Source organism: Leptopilina boulardi, unplaced genomic scaffold, assembly GCF_019393585.1.
Source record: "Leptopilina boulardi isolate dan_hultmark-lab unplaced genomic scaffold, ZJU_Lbou_2.1 LbouV2_303, whole genome shotgun sequence".
Lineage (NCBI taxonomy): Eukaryota > Metazoa > Arthropoda > Insecta > Hymenoptera > Figitidae > Leptopilina > Leptopilina boulardi.
Genome location: NW_026137867.1, coordinates 538,120 through 560,966, shown reverse-complemented (window position 1 = coordinate 560,966; position 22,847 = coordinate 538,120). Strand labels below are relative to the sequence as shown.

Here is a 22,847-nt window from a genome sequence, read left to right as displayed (position 1 = left end):
ATACATCACACGTTCCCCAATATGGGAATGACATTTAATTAGAATTTATGTGTCATTGCACAATAACCAAAAGCTTTCCAATTTATATAGTTGATCTATTTCTCCAAATCGAAAATAAACTTCTACACAAAGCCGCATTTAATAATTCGATACAATTATTATAATAATTCAATTAAAAATTTTTAAACAAAAAGTTATTAATAATTTAATAATTTTTTAACAAAAAGTTATTAATATTTTAATAATTTTTTCGATCACTTATTCTTAAAAAATATTTTCTAATTCTTTTTTCCTTAAAAAAAAAAAATTCTAATGAAATCATTCTTCTAAAAAAAATTTTTCTAACAATTTTTCATTTCTAAGACATATATATATTTTTTAATAAATCAACATTTCTAAAATAAATTTGTTTAAATAGTTAATTTCCAATATGATCTTTTTCCTTATCGTTGAAAATAATATAAATATCTATTTATTTGTACCAAATTTTCTTTGTGAGTTTTAATTAGTTTTATAACCATTTTTCATTTCTTTATATTTATTACAATTTTAAATTTTTTAATGTTCGATTTTTTTTTAATAAGCACTTTTTTTGAGAAAATTTTTATTTCAAAGTTTCTTTTTTTGCATTTTATAATAATGGTGAGAAAAGTTATTCGGTCTATTATCTCGCGAAACTGATCTATCGTCAAAAGTTCATTATTATTAGGGTCAAAACTCTTATAATTCCCCGCACTGTCTTACACATTAACTGTGTACATATTCATGATGAAAGTATCTTTTTTTTAATGGAAAGTGTCTTAAGTCTTTTTCTTTTTTTTTCTCAAAAAAAAAAAAACGTGAATAGAAGAAAGTTGAAATTTCATTATGATCGTTTCTAACTTGTGGTAGATTTGAAATTTAAATTTTTGCCAAGCATCGCGAATAAGATTTTATAAATAAATTAAAAACTTGAAGTAATGATTTTCAAACATTCAAATTAACTCAATGTTGTTGTAAAATTACATTAGAACTAATCGGTATATTTTATTTTTAAATGCGACAGAAAATAAATGTTTTGAAATTTGCCCGCGAGGATTTAAAAAAAAATTGTACATATTTTTAATCCATCACAACTATTTCTTTTGTAGGGGAGAAAAATTTCTTTTTCAAAAAAAAAAAAAAATGAGAGAAAAAATCCCTCATGATTAGAAAATGCAAAAAAAAATTTTTATCATTCGTATTTTTTTCCTTTTTTAATCCCAATAAAATGTTGTATGTAAAACATTTTTCTAAGCGGAAAATTTTATTCTAAAAAAAAACAATTCTCTAAAAAGCCAACCCTTTTTTTTTATTCAATTCCGCAATAAAATGTTGAATAGAAAAAAGTTTTGCTAAAAGCAGAATGTTTGTTTTCAAAAACCCCAATTTCCTAAAAAGCAATGTAGAAAAAAAATTCGTTTACCGAATGAAGAAGTTGATATTTCCCAGAGGGTCAGTCGTTTCTTTATTTTAAAATAAAGTCTAAAGAGAATAAAAAATTATAAAAAATAAGAAGAAAAATATAGTCTGGACGCAATGTAGAAGATATATTTTGTTAAATATATATTTTTTATATTCTTTAGAGAAAAAAAAGGTATACGTATTTTTTTGTTTTCAAAAAAGTACCCAAATTTTCGTATTACAAATTTTCAAAATTTTGGTTTTTTCAATGTTTCAATATTTTTGGTTTTTTCAAAGACTCTGAAATTATTGAATTTAACAAACTTTTCCCGAGAAAAGAAAAGTTTTATTTTTTCTTCGACTTTTGAATAATGTTAAAAAAATTTTTTTAATTTTGTTAAAAAAATAGCAATTTTTTATAAATAAATAAATTTTTTCTTAATTTGAATACGACTTTTTAAAAATTTTTTCTTTTATTAAAATGTACTTGGAAAGATTTTACAAAAGTGTTTAGTGTAGGCCTGTTAAAGCCAATTGTTTAAATAATTTGTTTAAAATTGTTTTTATCTCTTTTCTAAATTTTTATAACACAATTTTTTTTTTTATTTGGCAGAATTATTTACTTAACTCATGGAAAAGTAATTTGTAATAAACTTTTATTTGAAAAATTAGAAAAATAGTGGAATAAAAAAATGTTTTGTTTATTTAAACAAATTGGTTCATCAGGCCAACTTTAAAAATTGTTGCAAAATCTTTTTAGTGTTTCCAAGTATATTTCAAAAGAAGAAAATTTAAAAAATCGTAACCAAATTAAAAGAAATGGATTTGTTTATGAAAAATTACTATTTTTCTATAAAAAAAAAAAACATTCAGAAGTAGAAGAAAAACTGACATTTTTTTTCCTGGCAAAAATTTATGTTTTCAAAAAAAGTGCTGCAATGAAGAAAACTAAAATTTTTGAAAATTCGTAATTCAAAAATTCGTCCACTTTCTAAACATCCAAAAAATACTGTTTTTTCTCTAAAGAATAGAAAAAAAATATATATTTTAACGAATTTAAGAGTTTGACTCGTGAAATCGACCATATATACAGCGATTAAGATCCAAGAGGCAAATTAACAAGAGCGATTGGCATCAGTGGACGAGATGCCCCGGAAGCGGAAATGGAGATTCGCAGTCTCGCGCCAATCTATGCGACGAAGTGAACCGAGTAAAACCGAAGTCATAAGGACGAAGGATATGATCGATGAAACATGTCGACGACCTTCTATCCTACAATTTCTCTGAATTCTATAAATGCAAATTTTTTAAATTCATCACATGCAAAGCAACGTGTTGAAATGATGTATAATATAAATATACGCATACACGCGCGTTTATTCACATCTAAGAAAAATGAAATAAAAAAAAAAGGTTTCAAAACAAAATTTCTTGTTTCGTTTTTTAAAACTTTTTTTTTTTCATTTGATGTCCATTCAAAAGAAGGAGGGGGAGCACGTACTAAAAACCTACAAGTTGAAAATATCGAGGAAGAATGTTTTTTAAAGAAAATTGTGCATTTTATCGCTTTCCATATTTTTCCAATTTGTCAACGAGTCACGTGTTCAACGAAAATCATATATTTCGTTCAAGAAAATCACTGACAGGTGAATTTTCCGAAAATTAATAGTAATCTTTTTTTGAGGAGACAGTTTTATTATCTTGTTGAAAAACGACCTTTTACGGGAATTTTTTTTAACATTTTTCGAATTTTTTTTTTTTTTTAATTTAAATAATTATTCCTTTTATTTTATAATGCATTTCTCACTTGTTAATTATTTTTTATATTGAAAAAAAAAATTTATTGTTTATTTTATTAAAAAAATTTTTATATTGGAAAAAAAATTTTAATTTTCTCATGATTATTATTGACGATTGTGATTTTTGTGTATTTTTGTTTATTAAATTCAACTGTTGCATAAATTAATTAAATGAAAAGCTTTATAATGAAAGGCAAATCTTCTGATAATGATGGGATAATTTTGAAATCTTCAGTTAATAGGAGAATCAATTTTAATAATGAATTTTATCTTTTGTAAATGGATGCGCGATGCTATATACTATTGATTTTATTTGATTAGAAACAGTGTTTAAAAAAATTAGCATAGAATTTTCAATCAAAATTAATATTTATTTTGTTTATCAAATTCTCTTATTTGAAAACAAAAATTTATTTGACTATTTAATTACTATTTTTAATTTTTTAATTTTTAATTACTATTTACGTGATTATTATTAAATAAATATTTATTTGTAACAAATAATTTTTATTTGAATTAAATAAACTGTATTTAAATCAATAATTTCTGTATTTGAAATAAATACCATTTAATTGAATCAAATAATAATTATTTAATGTAAATAAATATTTATTTGATAATAGTCAAGTAACCGATTATTTGAATCAAGTAAATATTTTTTTTTAGAGAATTAAATAGAAAAATTTTTTTTGTCACACGAGAAGAGGATTTTAGAAGTGAATTAATACTATCTAGTCAGACATTAATTAAGTGAAAATCAGTGAAGAAGTTCAATTTAGTTAAGACACAATATAGTGAGAGGAAATTTACTCAAGTAGAAAACCATCAAAATAATTTATCTCACAGTGAGGTTTTAATATTTGGATTTTTGATCCAAGTAGAAAATTCTGTTACAGTCAGACAATATAAAACTGAAATTATTAAAATAAAAAACCGCAGAGAGTAAATAATTTTAAATTCTTATCTATGTAGAAAAATACGATTCTTTACGGAAAACTTGACATTTGTGTCAAGTAGAAAAATCCGATTTTGTCAGACGTCAAAAAAAAATTTTTTTTCTTTAAAAAATTACAGCTGCGATTTGAAATTAAATGGAAATTCCATTTAATAATCTATATGACTGGAATAATTCGAAAAAGTCAAAATTCTCTTCAATGAAAATTCTTTGGAAAAAAAAAATTCAGTTTTTAAAAATTGGAATATTTTTAAAAATTTAATTTTTGAACGACGAATATAGATGGGAGAATAATTTTATTGGTGAATAGGCCATAGTTATTGAAGATTTTGAGACACTCGTTGGTCCAGTGGCTTTTGGAAGCTTAATGCATCCAGAAGAGCATAAAGAGTGAGGGGAGAGAGTGAGAGAGAGAGAGAGAGTAAGTGAGGGAACCCGATGGTCATTTGACGTTGTTGGTGAAGAGGTGCCTTGGTGGTTAGTAAGCTCTTAACGCGACTCTCTGCTTACTTGCTAATTGCTTTTCCCTGTAACTGTATCCTCACTTTGCCTCTTCAACGCGAAATCTAAACTAGGCATACACACGCACTTCTTTTATTACTCTTTTATAGTATCATTTACTAAGTACTCAGATTTACCATTTTATTTTGCTTCAATACTTCCACACTCAAATGGTTATTCCATTTATTTTTTAATGGTGTAGATAAAATTTAGAAAAAAAAATTGATCTTTCAATTTTAATTATTGATACAAAAATTATAATAATAAAATCGAATTTAGTGATAAAGGGAAATTAAAGTCATACAGAAGAAGCGAATTAAAATTATTTCATTTTACTGTTAAAAGTTAGTTTTGGGGCTGTTCACAAAATACGTAACGCTTTTTTTGGAAATTTCAACCACCCCCCCCCCTCTCCCCATGTAACGCTCAGTAATATACATTAGCGCCATTTTTTGGCTGTCCGTAACAAATAGCTTGACCCCCCTTCACCCCTTGGAAGCGTTACGTATTTTGTGAACAGCCCCTTTTTTCGAAAAATACTTATTTGTTATTTTTTTATTGGTAGTATAACTATGTTTTAGTCAGTAAAAACATTCACAACTTTAATGATAATAGTAGTAGTAAAAGTGTGATTTAGTCAGACAAAACATTCACAACTTTAATGGTAATAGTAGTAGTAAAAGTATGATATAGTCAAACAAAGAATGGAAAATTTTAATAGTAGTAGTAAAAGTATGTTTTAGTCAGACCAAAAATTTCAAAAAAAAATTTAGTCTTAATAGCAGTAAAAACAAGATTTAGTCAGACAAAAAGTTAAAATTATTATTATTAGTAATAGTAAAAGAGTGATTTAGTCAGACAAATAATTGGAAACTTTATAATAGTAGTAGTAAAAGTATGTTTTAGTCAGACCAAGAATTAAAAAATTTATTGGTATTATTATTAGTAGTAGTAGTTTTTTTCCAAAAAATACTTTTTTGTTATTATTTGTATTAGTAGTAAGACTATGTATTAGTCAGGCAAAAAATTAAAACTTTATTTTTATTATTATTATTAGTGCACTACTACTACTAGTAGTAGTAGTAGTAGTAGTAGTAAATATTTTAATTAGTCAGACAAAGAATTTAAACTAGTTTAATTTTAGTATTAGTAGTAAAAGTGAGTTCTAGTCAGACATTACAGATGAAAAAAGAAAACATATATCTATTATCTAAATAAAAATTAAAAAGTGTTCGTTTAATAATTAAAAATCTGTGCAAAAATGTGACGAGTACTTTTTTTCTTTCACTATTATATTGTATATATATATACATCTATAAAGAAAAGATCCATTGGTCATTGAGAAATAATTGACGTAATTTGTGAAATGAGGGAAGCTGATTGGATCGTGAAATGGATTTAACCACGACGCAAACCGTATCCAATTATCGAACCGTATTACCGGCAGTCACTTTAGTGGCGGGGAATAACACTAACCACATTAGCCTCAACCTTGCTGTCGTATCATTATCGTCAACTTCACGTTACAGTTCTGTTTTAACAGAAAAGTAAATAATTTTAATTATATCTCATTAATAAAGAGATATTTTGACATTTAATCTGACTGTAATTTACAAAATAATTTACACACATTATAACAAAATTTAATCGACAATATTTTACACCTTTTTTTGATAGTCAATATTAATGTTTTTAATTTTATAGTCAATTTTAGTGTTTAATTTTACAGTAAATTTTAGTTTTTAATTTTATAGAAAAATAATTAAAATTAAAAATATCTTTTTGCGGTATTCTTATATAGAATAAGCTCACAAAAGAGTGGCTATAAATTTTGAGTTTTGAAATTCTTATATTATGAAGCGAAATATATTCACTCATCTGTAAAATTAGTTAAGTGTCTTCGTTAGAAGTTTGCACAATCAAAAGGAAAAGGACGACAGGAAAGAGACGCGTGGGAGTTCGCTCGTTAACTAAAGATGCTGAATGTTCGGAATCTGCGCCGAGAGCCACGTTGCATGGCAATCTTGCATGTTCGTTATCGGCGACAAGGGAGATGCGATATTTTCCACTCTCGAAAAGAAGGGGGAGGGCGGGGGTTTCCCTATATCTCTCTCTCGCCCTTCGTCGTTGAGCGTCGATTATATACGCAAACGTCAGTTCTCTGAGCCCTTGATATATTCGTATATATATATATTAGGGAGAGTTTCTTTTTTTTCATTATATTGCCTAACATGAAACTCAATTTTGCGGCAGATATTTTATTCATTGACCTCTTTTTTATATAGAGAAAATTTCATTTCTTTTTTTTTTTTTTTTTTGCTCTGTATATATGTGTTCTTTCCTTAATAAGAAATTTTTGTTTCATGAAACTGCTTGCGTCACTCAATTTTATACATATAAATATTGCGTGCAAAGAAAAGTTTTTTTTCAAACGATTATAAATATCTTCTATTATATTAAGTTAACAAATTTCGAAAAACGACACCGACCCCGTGACCTCGACACCGTCCTTGAAAAATCTATTTTCAATTATTTTCAAATAAATCAAAATACTTTGCATATATGCTTTTAGAAAATCTTACAAACTATTTTTATGTAACATCTTTTTTCAATTTTAACCCGAAAAAGGGTTATTTTGCAATTTTATCCCGAAAAAGGGTTATTTTGCAATTTTTTAAGAATTTTTTGATTTTTTCAATTTTTTATTATTATTTTTTAATATTTATTGTTGTTTTTTAAATTTTTAGTTAGTAACCTATAATATTGTGTCTAATTTTAAGTGTCATTAAAATCAAATGTTTTTAACTTAATAATTTTAACATTTCTTAATTTAAAACGAAACATCTTCTATTATATTAAGTTAACAAATTTCGAAAAACGACACCGACCCCGTGACCTCGACACCGTCCTTGATATATGCTTTTGGAAAATCATACAAACTATTTTTATGTAACATCTTTTTTCAATTTTAAGATAAATTTTATACAATATTAATAAGATATTAATTTAAAACATAAATTATATATATATATATATATATATATATATAATATACATAAACTACAATAAGTACAATTTTAACCGAGCGAGCGAGGAATACATCGCTAGTAGTATAATTCATTTCAAACAAATTTTAAAACGTGGATGTCTCTAAAGAGGATGAAAAAAATTATAAATAAACTCGCCAAATTTAAATTAGTAAAAATGTTAAATAATTTGAATTAGTGACTAACTTTTTCCCAACCAAAAATTTCAGTACCACCCTCCCAGTACTGAGCCGATATTGAGCCAGTACTGGCTCAAATATAGATTTTCTTTTTAATTAATACAAGTTTACAAAAAGTTCTAGACTGAACCTAATGAATCATTTTGTTTAAATATTTTGTTTCTAAAACTTTTTTCACCTTGATTTTATTCTTCAAAATTGAAATGTATTTTATTTTGCTTTTCTGTGGGTAAAATTATTTAAACAAAAAGTTTCCTGAAATGAATTCCAAAATATTTTGCAAGATTTATTTCTTATTGTTTTCAGAAATGCAATAAACCAAAAAAAAAAAATTTTTAAACGATCAAACAAAAAATAAATAAATTTGTTTATAAATAATTAATATTTTTTAAAATAAAAATTTAAACCAAATTTTCTTGACAACACTTGTTATAAATCAAAAAACAACTTTTATTTTCTTAAAAAAGTTTTTCAAAAATTCATTTTGATGCAAATATATATGTGAATAAAAACAGATATTATACTTTTGAAAAAAACTTAAAAAATTTTTATATAAACCTACAAAAAATTACGTATACTTTTTTTCTCAAAACTTTGGTTTTATAATAAACATATGTTTATATTTATTTTTTGATTCTTTTAAATAATAATTTGCAATATATATTATAATAAGGAATAAAAATTCTTGGTGTTTTCGATTTTATATATAATAAAATATTAATTAGTTAGTTGACTAATTTAATTAATATTTAATTTGTGTCGGGTTATTAAAAATTTCACACACTTTTTCCTAAAAAAGAGTATTACCTGGAGCAGAGATTTCACTATTGCAGTGAAACTTATCTCTGTTACAGTTAAAGCTTTCTTTTCGTATACAATAAATTACAAAACTGCCAGTACTCGGCCAGTACTGAACCAGTAGTGGTTACCAATACTGGTGCCAACTCTGGTAGCCAACACTGGTAAAATTTTATCATCTCAAAGTTACGCCAACTCTGACGCCAATACTGGGTGCCAGTACTGCGCCATTACTTGTCAGTACTGAGCCAGTACTGCGCCAGTAGTAAATTTTTGATTGGGCTGCTTTTGAATTAGTAAAATTTAACTATTTATTTATTAATATTAATATCTCAAAAATAAAAAAAAAATTTTTTTGTTTAATTTGTATATTAAAAGTATTCATTTTAAAGGTTGTAAAAAAAGGTGTCCTTTTTTTAAAAAAAAAAGTCAAAAATATTTATAAACTTTGAAAAAAGGGGTAAAATTAAAAAAAAATCGCACAATTTCCAAGAACAGGAAAAACCTTTCAAAAACATAAAGGTGAAAATTTTTTTTTCACCTTTTTACTGGAAATGAAATTTTAGATTTTACAATTTTTTTGGAAATTGATTGATTTGTGTGTGGCCACTGGCCCTATCGGGAATTTTCTCCATTTTCCAAAGCTCTGTTTGGTCCTGTAGAGTGAACGATAAAGTTTAATAGAGCACACGGCGTGTGTCGACAAAAGCCATGTTTTTGAAACGAAACAAGTTACCGAAACCTCTGGTGCGTGATTCGCATATTTTCTGGGTACCAAATAAACGTGAGCTTCAGTTTTAAAATGAGATTATTCGCACTGATGATTGTTGATTAAAATAGCCACAAAACTCGCATATATATATATATATATATATATAGAAAAATGAGAGAGAAAGAGAGAGAGATTTATATACTTGTACTGCACACACTAATAGGAAATTTAAATAAACTTTAACCACGAGTATTTTAAAATTAATTTCCCATTAATCTACGTGTTAATTAATATTTTTATCTAACTGAAAATTTTAACAACGATTGAACAAAAAAAAATAATAGAAAACGAGATAAAAAATGTTTCAATAGAAAAATTTTTATCACATTTTTTATACGAAATATTTATTTGAAATAAATATTTATATAGTGGAAAAAAATTATTAAAATTTTTGAAATACATATAGACTATTTAAAAAATCTAAAGTGAAAGATGAGATCCGACAAATGTAATGAAAAGATGAAATTTGCATAAGTAAAGTAGGTACTTGTTTGCATATATTTTATTTGAAGAACAAGACTAACTCACATGTATAAAGGAAAATGAAAAGTTTCATATATTTGCAAGCCATGGTTTTCTCAACTTTAGCCAAATAAAATGAAATTCAAATGCAAAAACATCCACCAAGAGAAAATATACATATAATTTTCAAATATGTAATTATTTTTTAATTTTTATAAAAAATTTTACTAATTTTGAAAAAACAAATATAAAATTTCAAATTTTTTAAAAAAATTTTGTTTCAACATATTTTTTTGAGAAAAATATTAATGAAAAACAAATTATTGGCCTTTATATAAAAAAAAAAAATGACTCCAAGAGCTTAAAGGAATTTTTATCATTTCTGAAAACGTGACATTTTTCTTTACAAATACTTTTCACATAACAGTTTTTTATATTCAAATTCTCACTTTTCTATGATGTATAACAATAGCTCTTTAAAAAAGAAAAATTTTATGTTTGAAAAAAAAAATTCTATTTCGTTGTATAATATGTTAAATATTTTTCAATGCATACAAAGTAGTGTTTAACGTTCGAAATTTCTGTAACTATTTACACATCAATTTCTGAATGGTTGCAAACATTATAGTGAATAGTTATTGTTCTCATTGTAGAAGAAGACATTGAATTATAAATAAAACAATTGTCGGTAATAAAAAAAAAAGATTAATTTAAATAAATACATATTTAAGAATATTTTTTAACAGAGATGAGAAATTTATTCTCGCTTTTCTTTCATGTATACAGCAAAAAAAAAAGCAAAGATTTAAAAACCACTCGTAAAACTGTTGCCAAAAAAATATTTTAAACTCCACGCTTTTTTCTCATTAAATTATTAAAAGTTTAAAATTATATTTGAAAAAAAAGATTTAATTATTTTTAAAAAAATGCATTAAAATTAAAAAATAATTTCAATAGAAAATAAATAATAAAATTCTATATTTTTAAATAATAGATAAAAATTGCTACTAATTAAAATATTGTTTTACAAATATTTAAATAATTTTCTCCCAAGGTGAAGTCAATATTTTTTCGTTTACATTTTTAATGGCTAAAGTTGAATTTCTCAAGAACAAGGTGTAAAGCAATAACTACCATTTTGCTCTTACGAAAAGTTATCTACACCGGTGACTTGAATAATTATCAGTACCTATGTTCTAAGTCTTGTTTCATAGTTGTCGCATTATCATCCAGGTGGTGCATATAAAGTTTGACTCGAGGCGGTTGGAAGCAAAAGGGGCAAAGCTCCTATATAGTGCAATATAAGTATACACAAATAGTTATCTTCTTCTCACAAAATTGTCTCTTCTAATTTTAATCCTTTGAAGTATATATATATAAATTTTTTTTTCATGCAAGAAACTTTTAGCAATATAAATGTAGGTTAAGTCGCTGATTTTAAATATTAGTTTTTTGAAAATTTCCAAAGAATTATTTAAATAAAATTCTTTAATATTATCCGATTAAAAAAATTCAAAATTTTTGAAATAAAATCACTAATTATGAAATTAAAAATCATTTAAAGTAAATTATTTAAGAAAAATTAAAAATAAAATTTGTTTATTAAAACATCCCAGGTAGAAAAATTAACATTACTAACGTTATTAATATTACTAACGTTACTAATGTTACTAACGTTAGTACCTATAAAAAAATTAAGAAAATGTTTCTAAATTGTATTGTATTGTATTTTCATTACCGTTTCCACTTCCACTTTTTCTAATTTTCATTCCCATTTTCACTTCCACTTTTTCTAATTTTCATTCCCATTCCTATTTCCACTTCCAGTTTTTTATATTCATTGCCACTACCACTTTTTCTAATTCTCATTCCCACTTTCACTTCCACTTCCACTTGTTACAATTTTCATTCCCATTTTCACATCCACTTTTTTATTTACATTACCACTTCCACTTTTTCTAATTCTCATTCGCATTTCCATTGTGTGAAAGTGAAATGTGAATGTGAAATGTGAAAGTGGGAATGAGAATTCGAAAAAGTGGTAGTGGCAATGAATATAAAAAACTGGAAGTGGAAATAGGAATGAGAATGAAAATTAGAAAAAGTGGAAGTGAAAATGGGAATGAAAATTGGAACAAGTGAAAGTGGAAGTGAAAGTGGGAATGAGAATTAGAAAAAGTGGTAGTGGCAATGAATATAAAAAACTGGAAGTGGAAATAGGAATGGGAATGAAAATTAGAAAAAGTGGAAGTGATGTGGGAATGAGAATTAGAAACAGTAGAAGTGAGAATGCAAGTGCGAATGAGAATTAGAAAAAGTTTAAGTGGAAGTGAAAGTGGTAATGGGAAAGTAGTGTCAAAGTTTCTGTGAAAATATATTTTAGAAACTCTTAATTTTTTTATAGGTACTAACTTTAGTAACATTAGTAATGTTAGTAACATTAGTAACGTTAGTAACGTTAATTTTTTCACCTGGGATTATTTGTAATAGGCAAGTAGAAAGAGTGACGATCAATAATAATTCCTCGCGTATATATATGTATCTATTTGGGACATTGGTAAATAATTGCCGATTGATGGATTAACAATATTTGATGAACAATTTCGTTATTTTCATTTTAATTTTAGGTCCAGAGAACACAGCAGATGAACAATTGCTAGTTTCGAAAGGAGAATTTGTATTAGCACGTGCCCACTGTTTCAGTTGAATTTACAATATCCGCTACCCAATCTGCCGCGTTGATTGGCGTAACGAATGCTAAAATAAAATCCACGAGATATATTGGTGCGATTGGAAAAATTCAATTGAAAAAAAAACAAAACAAAAAAATATAATTTCATATTGTTGGTGTATTTCATTTAATATTTAACGAAAATATTGATAATTCAAATATAAATGAATGTATAGATCACGAATTTATGCCTAACAAAATCCTTTATAACATATTTGAATTAATTTTAATTATTATTTTATTTCAAAAAATTAGAGAGAAGCATTTTGAAAAAAAAAAAATTTTTAATGTAAATAATTTCTATTATCAAAAAATATTTTATAAATAAAAATTATTTTAAATCACTAAAAAATAATAGAATAAAAGAATTGTCAATTTTTAAAAATTATAGTAACAAAAAGATATTCAAGTAGACAGTGGCATATTGTGAATTTCAATTGACTTGATTCGAAACGATTGAAAATCAGTAAGGGAGTTGATAGCAATTATGCTGGCTGCCAGAAAACTTTTCATCTTATCATGCCAAGAAAGTTTTCCATCGAATTACTAAGACCATGTTTTTTAAAACGCATGAATATTTTAAGAATGAATAATGTTTACATATCTCGCAAAATTTACATGTAATGGACATTTAAATGAAGTAAAGTAACTCTCATTTTTGCAAATATTTCTCCCCCCCCTTTTTTTCCTAATGATATGCAAAATTATTCTTTAAGGTTTTTTTTTCTTGTTTTAATTCACGAAAAGTTAAAAAAAAAAACTAAAAAATATTCAAATATTATATATAATATTTTTATATATAATATTAATTATATATAATAATATATATATATATATTAGAAAAATTCTCGCAATATGGGAATAATATTAATATATATGCGTAAGCATGATTGCGTTCATCAGAGTAATCTATCTATTAGGATCTAATTAAATATTTGTTTAATTAGGCGCATAATGAAGTACAGATATTTTCATAAATGGATCCATATAATGAATGGATAAGCATGTAATTAATTAATTCGATTGTAGTGTCCTTATCAGAAAATAGAATTTCTCTGAACCAAAATTATGGATATTAATATATTATATATTAAATTATCAAATTCATAAATGAAAATTTTTAATCAAATATATAATTACAATAATATAGGTATTAATTCAGAAAAAGGTAATAATAAAATTTTACATATTATAATTTCTGAAAAAGGGGAAATAAATTTTTACTAATTTCAATAAAAAATTTTTAAAAAAAATTAATAGAAAAAGATATCTACCAAATTTTTTATTTTAAAAGAACTTTTTTTTTGTATCACTGACAATTGCAAGAAAGTTTCCAATTTGTTCGAATTAACTTGAGAACCTAACTAGCAACTAAGGTCTTCTTTTCCTCTTAAAGTAAACTTTGGTCAGCAAAAGTATATACGATCGAGAGAAAGTTCCTTTTTCTTGTGTCTTAAAAACATGTCTTTCATTAACAATGATACAAGATTATAAATAAAAGAGAAAAAAAAAAACAAAAATCAATGATTTTATTTTTCAAAAATAAATTTTTATAAGAAAAAAAAAATGAATTGCAGTTATAACAAGAAAACTTTAAAGAGATTTACTTGATAAATTAAGATACACTCATCGCTAATTGAACACATCATGATAAAAGTATCTGACAGCCATTCAATTTTAAGAAAATAATTAACCATCAGTCAGCGTGTTTCCTGAAAAGAAAGTCTTTATCTCCGTCTTTTATACATATACCTTCCGAACCAACTCAATTAATAATTGCACTGAAGTTCCAATAGAATCATTTTTTTTTTTATTTCGTAAAGAACTCCATTCTATTTCCTCATTGAAAATGAAAAGCGTCTATATAAGAACGGGGAAAAAAAAGTTGATTAATGTAAAGGTGGAAATTAATCATGTCTCATATCCTTGCGAAATATTTAAAATTATCGAAACACTTTAAAATCTTTCTTGAAAAAAAAATTAGCTACTATATACAAAAAATAAAAAAATTATTTTACCAAATTATGAAAAATCGTTCTAACTGAATTCGCTTTTACAACCTGTAGACAAACTTTTTTACTGACACTAAAAATTTACAGAAATTAATGCTTCGTCTGACTAAAAATGACTTTTACTACTAATGAAAAAAATCAAAGAATTTGAGTCTGACTGAAACTCACCTTTACTACTGTGGGGAAAATGAAAAATAGTTTTGAAAGACTACACGGAGAAAAAGGAATTGTTGTATCTACTAAAGAATTGTTAATATAGAACCAACAAAAATTATTTGTTACAATAACAAATTTTTCTGCTGTCTCAATTATTCAGTTTGTTGTTGGAACAAAATTCTAAATTGGTTTTGTTCTGCCAACAAAAAATTTGTTACAAAAGCAAAGTAAATTTGTTAGTTCTATATTAACAATTCTTTTTTCTCTGTGTATACAATAAACTACAAAAAAATATTTGATTCAAATAATCAAATTATTAATTAATAATAATTACTTGACTATTATTAAATAAATATTTATTTGTATTAAGTTAAATACATTTTATTTGCAACAATTAAATTGTATTTTTTTCAAATACAGAAATTAATTGATTAATAAATCAAATAAATTTTTTTCATTCTACTTTGTCTGACTATAACTGGTATTTACTACTGCAAACAAATCTAAAAAAAAGTTCGGCTGACTAAAAATTACATTAACTACTGAAACGAAAATTACACAAATTTTCTAAGTTTATGATTCTTTCGATTTTTTTTTACTATTACTAAAAAATTTACATAAACATTTCGTCTGACTAAAATTCACTTTTACTACTGAGAAATTTCTCATCTCAAACCTGAGATTTTCTCATCTAAAATTTCCAATTGTCATTTATTTATGAATGAAAAATTTTACATTAAAAAAAAAATTACAAAAATAAATTTATCACACACGAACAACATCATAAATAAATCGCAAGCGAAAGCTAAATTATAACACAAAACGATCGTAAAAGTAATCTAAAGTGATATTCTGTATCCAATGCGAAAATTCCACTTTGTGATCGATAGTGTCTCAAGAATGGTCCGAGAGTATGCCAAGGAGTATTAATTGCAAAGACGTTGCTTTGAACTATATATACGGATAACTTTTAGACAAGATGAACAAGCACCATTGCGAAATTTTCTCTTCTCTATTTTACTTTTGAAAAATGATTTTCGCACTCATGGGATCAACAAATTCTCACGTCCAACTTCATTCGGCAAATTATTCTTTACAATCTAAAATTAAAATGGAAAAAGATAAAGGAGGAGAGAAAAAAATATTTATATCTAGATATAAATTACCCTCTCGCCAGAGTTCGGAGAATCAATTTTGAATTTATCTTACAATTAATTGCAGAAAAATAGTGGTGCCAGACAAATGGATTTTCAGAAAAATTTCACTTATATTCTCATTATTGACTATTCAAATTAGCAAATTAGTATAACAATGTTAATAAATTATTTTAAATTAAAGTTTAATTATTACTAAATTAGTTAAATTTTTTGCTATTAGTAAAATAAGTTTTTTTTAAATATTTTTTTCTACTCATAAAATTGAAATTTTTTCCCATGGAAATTGAAATTGAAAATTGAAATTGAAATTTCCAACCATGGAAACGGTTGCTATGGTATCGGTTGTCATGGAAACGGTTAGTATGGTAATAGTTAATAAAGCTTTAGGGCCTGAGCCACGAAATCCTAAAAAAAAATAAATAAAAATATTAAAAATAAAAAATAATGAGAAATAATAATTTTTTTTTTGTGGGACAAAAATGGATGAAATTTTTGGTAAACCTGTATATATACATTGGGATGTGATCCTCTATAGTAAGACGTCAATTACATGGGGATAAGCTATTTGACTAACGATTCTCGAAACCTTTTGGCAGGGATCCATAATAATAAATCCCTTTGCAAGAGCCTACGGCAACAGATCGTTTAACTACGACAGGATATAAAAGTTCTTTTGAAGCATCAGAACAAAAAAGAAAAACTTTTTTTTTTCACATTGACACACATGTTGGCTCTAAATATAAATCCAGAAAAAAAAATTTTTATGTTGTCTTTTTATTTATTTAAAATTTTATTTAATTTCCAAAAAGGATGCATTTTGTTTAAAAAAAAAATAAATAAATTGCAAAAATTTCTTTTAATTTAAAATTTTTTAGTGAATTTTTAAATTTTCTTTGAACCAAAGAAACTATTTTCTAGATGTTTATACATGAGGTTTATTGTAGCACGAGCCGCCAATAAAGTAACATTCAGTAAAACTATTTTATGTACGCATGTAAAAGCAGTTTATATTTACGAGTTGATAAACAACAGTTATCTACTTTCAATAAATTATATCCTCATGTTCTCATTATCTTTATTCATTGTTCACAAACTATATGAAAAATTTTGTATAATTTTTGTTTTATTTTGTATAAATTTTTATTTTGTTTTATATAATTTTTTTATTTTAATTTGTATAAATTTTTTATTTCATGGAAAAAAAATCTTTATTCGGAACAACGAAAGGTTTCACTAAAATAGTGAAAGATTTAATTAAAACAATTAAAACTTTTTCTATTCTAGTGAAAATTTTCACTGTTTCAGAGTTAAATCTTTTTTCCGTGTTTATTTTGTATAATTTTTTTTATTTTGTATAGTTATTTTATTGGTTATCTAATATTCTAAAAGGATATTCCACGAATATTTCTCGCTTTTAATCAAAAACTGACAAAAATAATAATACTGATTAAATTCTCATTTTGAAACAACAAATTATCATAATTTTCAAACAAACATTACAAAATTTCCGCTTATTTTTGTTGATTTTTCTATTTCGACACAAAGGTATACAGAATAATAATAAATACATGCTACTAAAATTGATTATTTGAAGAATATGAACACTTATATATTGTTGCGAGGTCCAATAAACGTGACCTCATGTTGGAACGCGTTCAACTGGATACAATTATAAATTCCATACATGACTTTAGATTTAATCAAATCCCAATTGCTCCAAAATTAAATCATGTACTTATGTTATACCAAGAAGTATTATTATTATTTATACTCTATTTATTTTTCTTTTTTTTTTTTTTTTTGCTTTCATTTTTATTTTATTTTTATGTCGTCGCGTTTATTATTCTCTCTCTCTAAAAAAAAACTGAGTTACATTTACTGCATATTGAAAATAAATATCAATTTTCCCAATATATATTCAGAAAACATTTCAACACACGAGTAGTGATCAATACGATCGTTTAAGGAACAATACAATTTTACGTCAAATTTAATGTGTTCAATTTTTGTATAATGGGATTAATAAAGCGTGCATGTGAAACAAACAAAAAAAAATATATAAAATTTTATTTTTTAGATTTTAAGACTTCTCTTTTTTCTCTCCTATAATTTAAAAAAAAAATTAATGTTTCGATGCACTTTTTATTTTATTCCCGAAGAATATCAAAAATCTCTAAGCTGCTTTTAATGTTCCTGTTCGCAAGTAAACGAATGAATATTTGCATAATGCAGAAAACTTTTCAAGAATCTTATGACAAAGAAGGATTTTATTTTCTTCTTTTTTTAATAATAAATGAAACTATATATCTTTTGAAAAAAATAATGTCTTAGAACTAGATATAACTATATATTTACTTTAAATAACTATATTTATTCTAAAACTATATTTTTGTTTTCAATATAAATATATTTGTTTTAAATAAAATTATTTTTTTTGTAAAATAAATTTTTTATGAAACAAAAATTAATCTAGCTCTAAGACAATAATTTCATTTAATTCAAATAAAAATATATTTGATAAGAATAGAAGAATGTTCTTCCTGTATGTTAAAAATGAATAAAAAATTTTTTTTTTTTTTATTTGACTGAAACCGATTTATTGAAAATAATATAAACGCCTCATTGCCGCGAACATCCGTTTTGCGTGATAAGTATAACAATTCAAATCCTCTTTTGTATTCCACTATGCTACGAATGAATTCCGCATAACTCTGTCTCCAGTTCCATTTTCAATAACCATATCACATATAAATTCAATTTGATTCGCTTTGAGTAAATAAATAAAATCATCAGCTAACCTCTATACAGAACCTACAATTTGACTAGTTACGTCGAAACTCCAATTTGCAAGTTTAAATCAATTACAATGTTCCATTTTTTTTTTTTTACTAAAATTACAAAAAATATTCAACTATTTTCTTTTAACTTTTTAAATTAATTTTTTTTAATTTTTAAATTAATCCCAATTAATCCCAAATAATTATTATTTGATACAAATAAATAATTATTTGATAATAATCAAGTAACAGTTTATTTAAATCAAATAAATAATTTTTCAGTGTATTGAAAAAAAAAATTGGAAAAAAATTTAAACTATTTGCATCAATTGAAATTGGTTTAGCAAAAGTCAGTTTTTGCATGACTGAACAAAAAACATGTTTCTTTGGCAGATAACAAAATTCCTTGAATCGATCAACAAACTGTTTTTCTCCATGTGGAATTGAATTTTACGAAGCAAAAGTTTTGTAATTTCTGTCACGGGAGTTTCCTATCCAATGCTATGCGCTTGCCTAATCACAACGATCGATCAACCTCTTGTGTGGAATTTCAAATTCTCTTACTACATACTACTGGAAAAGTATTTTAAGTTTCAAAAAAAAAAAAAAAAAAGAAAGAAAAGAGAAAAATTAATTGTCCTCTCTATACGATATCACAGAGAAAATAAAAATAAATTTTCATGACTACACAATTTTTTTCTTCTATTGATTTGATAAAGAAAAAAAAATTCATGAATATGAAAACTTTCAGGTCAAAAAATGTTATACACCCAGAGAAATGTTTTATTTCAACCAAATATAATGTATTAGTTAAATAAACGTACACTGAGAAAAAGAATTATTTGTTTCAAATATAAAGATCAGTTTAAAAGTTTTTGTTTAACCCAACACAGTTTTTATGTTTAATTTTAATATATAGAAAATATTTTCTACTTTGGCTTAAAATTATTATTTGTTTGAATAATTATGTTTGATTCAAACATATTTTCTGTTTGGCTTAAACTGAAAATATGTTTACAATTTTTATGTTTGATTTAAACTTAAAAATTTATTATGAATAAATTGAAATTAACCATAATTTATGTTTAAATTAAATATATTTTCACATTGAACCAACCAGAGAATATATTTAATTTAGACATAAATATGTTTGACTGTATAACAAAGCTATTTTAAGTTTGGGTTAAACATATTATGTTTGAATCAAACATATCGTTTTCTCAGTGTATATATTTGTCTCAGAGTATGTCCATTAAAAAATAAAAATAAAGTACTCCCCTATATAAAGCAAAAAAAAAAAAGATATCAGGATTAATATTATTTGAACGTTAACAAATATTAAAAACATTACACTGACAACCAAATATTTCATTTAATATATGTGCAACTAAAATTTTTTGGTTGACACAACTAAACTTTAGTTGACATCAACCAAAGTTTGGTTGAGACTACCAAATTCTTTTTCATTTTCTTATTTAGTCGTCTGAAACAAACTTTGGTTGTTGTCAACTAAAGTTTAGTTGTGTCAACCAAAAAATTTTAGTTGCACATATATTGAATGAAATATTTGGTTGTCAGCTCAAACTTTTTTTCTCAGTGTACTATTATAATTGTCGATAATTAAAAAAAAAAATTATTAGATTCAAATAATCGGTTACTCGACTATTATCAAATAAATATTTTTAAATAATTTTAATAAGTATTTGAAAAAGTATTTTAATAAGTATTTTAAATAAGTTTCAAATACAGAAATTATTCTTTCAAATATACTGTTTATTTAATTCAATTATTTAGTTACAAACATTATTTTATAAATATTTATTTGTTAATAGTCAAGTAATCGATTATTTGAATCAAATAAATATTTTTTTCAGTATAAAATAATAAATTTTATAATTTTCAATAATTTTATTGTTAATTAATGATTTTTCGAATATCAAAATGGTTTTATTTTTAATGCACATGAAAAGTGGAAATATGGTTGGGATGTGACTACATCTTTTTACGATGTCACGGAAATCAGGTCGTTTCAGTCTAACATTTACGTGGGTTATCTTTACCTATAGGTGTCCTAAACTTAATATATAAAAATGCTATACTTCCTCTTACACAACGTTACCACAAATAATATTTTAACTATTTTCTTCATCGATTTTCCATATATTAGTAAAATCTATTATTTGCAATAAATTTTTTTTTATTCAGTTTGAAAAAAAAAATTTCACAAATAGAAAAATTATTTCAAATAATTTTAAAAAAGTTTACGCAATTATTTAAAAAGTGTTAATTTATATTCGCGACTATACGCAAGAAATTGTATTTTCAATTCTCCTACAACTCTAGAAACGTTTCAATAAATTAAATTGTCAATTCACGACTTTAACCTAACATATATTTAACGTTGCGCGCCAATTGTCACGAGTGGTACAATTAAGTGATTCAACTTTATGACTTTGTTAAAACCAAGTTAATTCCAACTTTAATTTACAGTGAACAAAGTTTTGAGGTTTCGGTAAATACTTCTTCTAATATTATTTCAACTAAATTACCAAAAAAAAAAAAAATTATTAAAAAAAACAAAAAAATCCTTCGTTTGTGACAATAAATGAAAACTTGGAAATAAAAAAAAAATTGTTTGCACTTTAGTCTCGTTTCAATCTCTTGTCCCATAAATATCATGAGAGGCACTTAAATCTTTTTTTTTCAATCAATGCGTACATTTCTCGCCATTTTTATATGTGTAACCCCGTTAAGGTTATAAAAAGATAGAAATAGCGCATTTTCCGGTTTATTTTTCCAATAATAAAAAAAAAATTGAAAATCTTACAAATTGCTATGAATATTCTTTTAATTATTGGCAATAATGTATCCCAGGTGAAAAAATTAACGTTACTAATGTTACTGACATTACTAATATTACTAACGTTAGTACCTATAAAAAAATTAAGAGTTTCTAAAATATATTTTCACAGAAACTTTGCCACTACTTTCCCATTACCACTTTCACTTCCACTTAAACTTTTTATTATTTTCATTCCCATTTCCACTTATTCTTTTTCTAATTCTCATTCGTACTTCCATTCTCACTTCTACTCTTTCTAATTCTCATTCCCACTTCACTTCCACTTTTTCTAATTTTCATTCCCATTTTCACTTCCACTTTTTTATATTCATTGCCACTTCCACTTTTTCTAATTTTCATTCCCATTCCTATTTCCACTTCCAGGTTTTTATATTCATTGCCACTACCACTTTTTCTAATTCTCATTCACACTTTCACTTCCACTTGTTCCAATTTTCATTCCCATTTCATCTTTTACTTTTTTATTTTCATTACAACTTTTTTATATTTTCACTCCCACTTCCATTCCTAATGTTTTAAATTTTCATTATCACTTTCACTTATTCTAATTTCCATCCATGGTAATTAAAAAAAGTGGAAATGGTTGTGTAAATGGAAATTAGAAAGAGTTTTAGTCGAAATGGCAACAGCTAATGAAAATTAGAAGTGGAAAAAATGGGAGTAGAAGTGGGAATGAAAATTAGAAAAAGGGAAGTGGGAATAAAAATTAGAAAAAGTGAAAGTGGAAACGGTAATGAAAATAAAAAAGTGGAAATGATAATAGAAATGAAAATTATAAAAAGTGCGGGTAAGAACATTAAATACTTCCTAGTGGTCGATTTTCGACAAGTTTCTGCAAAAATACAATTTAGAAACATTTTCTTAATTTTTTTATATGTACTAACGTTAGTAACATTAGTAACGTTAGTAATGTTAATTTTCTACCTGGGATATACGAAAAATAAAATACAAAAAAATTTTCTATTTGATTCATTGAATTAAATAAATGTAAATTAACCCTTTTCTTGTTTTTGCATTTTCTATTTTTGGCACAAAAAAAAATGTTGAAAACAGAAATTTTTTTAAGTTTTTTATTTTTATTTCGTTTTATATACGAATATAAAATTCCATAAAATCTCTATATATCAGAAAACATATATATATATATAGTAAATCATGAACTACAAATAAAGCAGTGAGTGCAAAGGACACGTTCATAGGTCAGTTTAAAGAGTTA

At 24.7% G+C, this 22,847-nt stretch overlaps 1 protein-coding gene across 4 annotated transcripts in view; it reads right to left on the bottom strand.

Moving 5' to 3' along the window:
• LOC127282983 (metabotropic glutamate receptor 7-like) overlaps positions 1-22,847 on the bottom strand; it is a 248,951-nt gene that overhangs the window by 136,625 nt on the left and 89,479 nt on the right. The window lies entirely within an intron of this gene.